Source organism: Belonocnema kinseyi, chromosome 5, assembly GCF_010883055.1.
Source record: "Belonocnema kinseyi isolate 2016_QV_RU_SX_M_011 chromosome 5, B_treatae_v1, whole genome shotgun sequence".
NCBI classification, from domain to species: domain Eukaryota; kingdom Metazoa; phylum Arthropoda; class Insecta; order Hymenoptera; family Cynipidae; genus Belonocnema; species Belonocnema kinseyi.
This window is the reverse complement of record NC_046661.1, coordinates 17,536,810-17,541,501: the sequence shown is the minus strand read 5'-3', so window position 1 is coordinate 17,541,501 and position 4,692 is coordinate 17,536,810. Positions and strand designations below refer to the sequence as shown.

The 4,692-nt window shown below is 35.4% G+C and overlaps 1 protein-coding gene across 1 annotated transcript in view; it reads left to right on the top strand.

Moving 5' to 3' along the window:
* Nucleotides 1–4,692, top strand: part of LOC117173547 (RING finger protein 121) — an 80,364-nt gene that overhangs the window by 70,916 nt on the left and 4,756 nt on the right. The gene's annotated exons all lie outside the window — the stretch shown is intronic.

Below are 4,692 nucleotides of genomic sequence, written 5' to 3'. Positions count from 1 at the left end.
ATCGCTCCTTTAAAAAAACTCGATTATGTGAGAAGTAAGGCACTGAAAGTTGTTCTTGTCTGTATGCGAAGTTGCTCGATAGGAATTCTTCTGTCAGAAACGGATCAGCTAGTCCTGGAGACCAGAAGAAAATTGCTGTTGGATTGATTCCTCAAAGAGTTGCATGAAGGCTGATTGCCACATTAGTACTGGATGCCTTGGTTTAAAATAGTCTTGTATGTCGAGAACGTCATGGAATAGGATAGGATAGGTGGGGGTACTTTTTAGGCACTTTTTATGTGCTGTTTGCGAATCCTAGAGAGGGCTTTTCATTTTTTCTACGTCTTCTAGAACCGGCTACAGTGTCGTACAGTCATCGTTAAGGGCAGACTAGAAATGATGAGCACTCATTCATGGTACAGTTTTACTGTGCTAGAACTGCGCCGTCTCTGTTGTAGGGGTCTCTTCCTTTTAAAAGTTACATCAGCCTCTATAACTACACTTCGTATGGGTTCGGTAATCATATATTATTACCGGATCAGAGTGGGATACGCAGAGAACTCTACTTGTGAATATGTGGGCACCCGGTTCAGGACATTAACCATTTATTGTGAGATTGTCCTGATGCTGATCAGTCGAAGGCTAGGCCAGCTTTTATGGGTTATTTACGTAAGGGACGCCCGGAGCTGCCCGCAGAGAATTTTGACATATTCTATTGGATCTGTAATCCCGGTGAGGAAAAGGTACGAGCATTCGGTTAGTTCTTCCAAAAATACTATCAGGTAATTTAACATTGGGGCTGTTTTCTGTAAAGCCAACACCCTTTTTGATGAATTGCCCTATGTGTTAATGACTCTTCCCGTCTGGTATGATTTTTCTACTCCCATAGTATGCCCTTATTTCGTTTCCTCTCTTTGATACCTCGACTAGCCAATATTTGAAAGAATTATTTTTAGCACACGTTAGAGATGCGTGCATGTCGACGTTTGAATACTTTTCTTAATCGCTGAGGAATTCGGTAAATGCTCTGATTAGTAAGTGCTCACTGTAGTTCTGAACACCGAAACTCAGAAACGTGCTAATCCTCAGTTGTCTCAAAGAAATCTCTTATGTGTCTAGACCAGTTACCTACAAAATACTAACTGTGCGTGTGCAAAACTTTACGTAAGGTAGTTGATACTTTGTGTTGTTGACACCTTACCTAAGATAGTATTGGTAGGAAATGAATTATCCATCATCTATTGAGTAATAATGAATATTAAAGTACGTACAATATAGACAAGAGAAGGTACTCACAGTCCTGTAGGTATCCTGTAGAAACTGGAAAGTCTGTAAGCAGCTAAAAACTGATTTCATACCCATATTTTTCCAGTTCTCATATTTACAGTTTCGCAAATGCAAATCCTTTTCATTACCGGCTTAGTTCTTGCGGCTCGAAGGTCTTCTGAATATTTAAGATTAATTGTAACACTCTTGAATACTTCTTGAAGAAATGTACTCGTAACTTAATGGTGAAGTTCGGTAATTTAGGAAGGACGTCGCGGCATGACACTTTCTTACTGTTAATAGAGAAGATGATTTATTATTATTGCAAAGTATCACTGCACATCATAATAGACTTTTATGCGCTGTAGATGAAACAAGGGTATGTCCATGGCTCGAATTTTCACCAATTATAACTATCAGTAGAGGTAAAATTCCTTAGGTGGACACGGCATTTTTCATGACGTTATGGAAATTATAAAAAGATACAAATATCAAGTTCCAATTATGCAAACAGATATAATAAGCGATGTGTGAACTTTCCAACGAAATCACGAGTTAATAACAAATTTTTATTTAAATTGTTTATTTATGACTTTCTCACGATTTACTACGAAAAAAATTGAATTTTCGTTGTGCATTGCACGTGCCGCGCCCGGGCGCTGCGTCGCCGATCCCGGCCTGCCGCAGTGGGCCGATGCGGTAACTCGCGTGACACTACTACCTATGTTCATTCCAAGCGCTCTTCACATTTTCTGTGTGTTTTGGAACTCATATTCGCAAATCATGATCCTTTTTTTAATTAATAAATATACTTCGTGTATAATGATAGCGCCAGATAGAATCTAAATTTGATTACGTTTATGCATTTCAAATAAAGTGGATATTCAGTCAGTGAGTGTTATTATATTAATTTTATTCTTAATATTTTTTCATAAAACATGTCGAGGTGTCCTAACGGTAGGATGCTAACGCACGTGGCACGGCTTGACGGTAATTAACAAAAAATATAAACAATAAAAAGTGAACCGAGAAGTTAGCGCTAGAAAGTCTTACTATGAATGCGAGAAGTGGCATGGCACCTTCATGCTTTGCGCGCCCGAGATAAAATTTACATGATTTGATGGAGCGAGCGAGAATCTTTTAGTTTTGGCCAACTTCTAACTTCATCTTGATCAATTCCGCGAGCTAAAACTTTCTAGGGCTAACTTCTCGGTAAGCTTTTTATTGCTTATATTTTTGGTTAAGTATCACCTAGTCGATCACCCGGCGGGAAGAAATCCGGTGGCGTGGCGCGGTGGCGCAACCGTCTAATATATATATATATATATATATATAGGAAATTCCATGTCAATAGGGCCACCTAAATATCTTGTAAACGGATAATTTTTTGTACAAAATTTGGCACAGAATATCTTTGATATGTACACTTTCATCCCAAATTTTTTTTAGAATTACTTTTTTTTCATAATGGCGGACCAAAATATCTCAAAAAACGTGCTTTTTTACATGCTCTCCAAGTATTCTATTTTTAAGGTGAAAGAAAAGAATGAGCAACACGAGATTATTATTCAATTCAATGTTTTTGATGTTGCTGGCAATAAACTACTAAAATGCGAAATTTCCGAATGGCGGGTTGAAAATGGCGGCGGAAAAATAAATTTTCTAATTTGTATGTAATATTTGTTTGAATATCGTAATATCGTTTGAATGTTCGTTATAAAAACCTATTTTTAATAATCATTATTATTTAAAAGATATCAATAGCGTGTCCAATATGGCGGATAAAAAAATGTTGTATAATAACAAGGCCAACTCCAACTCAGTCTTTTAAACTTTTCTGTGACCATAAGATTTTTTAGCCACGAACTATATAAACCAGATATAGTTTTAAGCGCTTGAGGCATCGCTGATTTCAAATTTGCCATTTTGCAAAATTAATTTGCTTAAACAAGTTGTTTGAACAAATTATTGCGCTATTAACTAATTTTGCAAAACACACCAGAATCAGCTTGAATAAAAAAAGTTACGTCCAGAATAGTTATTTCATGTTCTCAATAACGCTTTTTATTAGACAAATTAAGAATTAATTAATGCTGTAAATTGAATAAAACATGAATAAAGCATTCTTGGTAGAAAAAAATGTCAGAATTGGATTCTATATGAAAAATTACGTACGACATAGTATTGCAACTAATGGCATATTTAAACGCATCGCATAATGTTTTGTATAACATATTCAATTATTTATAAAAGAGAACAACAATTCTCCGCATTTCCCCGGGTTCAGTCTGTCACGAACATCATTCATGCCTGCGTTTTTGTTGTTTTTTTTTTACATTTTTCATGCATTTTTTTATTTATCGTATTTTTTGCGATTTTTTAATTTGTTGTTAATTTATTTCTTTATTTCTTTCACGTTTTCTAAACTTCTACAGTTGAGAATTTAAGTTCTTCAAATTGCTTCGTTGCGTTTAAATATGCCATTAGTTTCAATACTATGTCGTACGTAATGTTTGACATAGAATCTAATTCTGACATTTTTTGTGCAAAAAATGTTTTTTATGCAATAATTTGTTCAAACAAAATGATTTTGCAAAACTAATCGCATGTTTAGATTAAGCTTACTCAAAGACCTCTTAAATAACCCTAAAATTAGTTAATAACGCAATAATTTGTTTAATCAAATTAATTTTGCAAAAGTAATGGCATTACGATTTGAAAACGAACATTTTATACAGATTAAAAAATTTATTTTTTGGCCGCCATTTTGAACCCGCTATTTTGAAATTTCCCATTTTAGTAATATATTTATTACCAGCAACACCAAAAATACCAAATTGAATAATAATCTCGGGTTTTTCATTGTTTTTTTTTTCATCATAAAAATGGAATACCTGGAGAGCATGTGAAAAAGCACTGTTTTTATATATCTTAGTCCGCTATTAAAAAAAAAGTAATCCTGAAAAAATTTGAGATGAAAATACACATGTCAAAGCAAATCTGTGCCAAATTTGGTAAAAAAAACCTTTATATTCTCGACAATTGTTTCTGTTGCACACTCGAGGCCAAACATGGTTCTTCTTGACTTCGAGAAGCGAACCATGTTCGTTATCGAATTTTCTACACCAGCTGACAAAAACATTATAGCCAAGAAGAATGAAAAGAATGAGAGGTATAGACGCCTTATAAGGGAGTTGCAACGATTGTACCTGGAATATTCTGTTAAACTAATCATCCTTATCATCGGCGCTCTTGGAGGTGCCAAGCTTTCATTCGTGAATAGCCTGAAAAGCATCCCTGCGTGTCAACAATATGCTAAAACACTTGCGGTAAAAATGCAGAACGCGGTAGCCCTTGGATCGTTCCGTTTTCTCAGGGTGTACGAAACTTTTGCCGGATCGTCCTATTGATTCCGTTGCAGACTTTAACCACCTACCTCACGATATA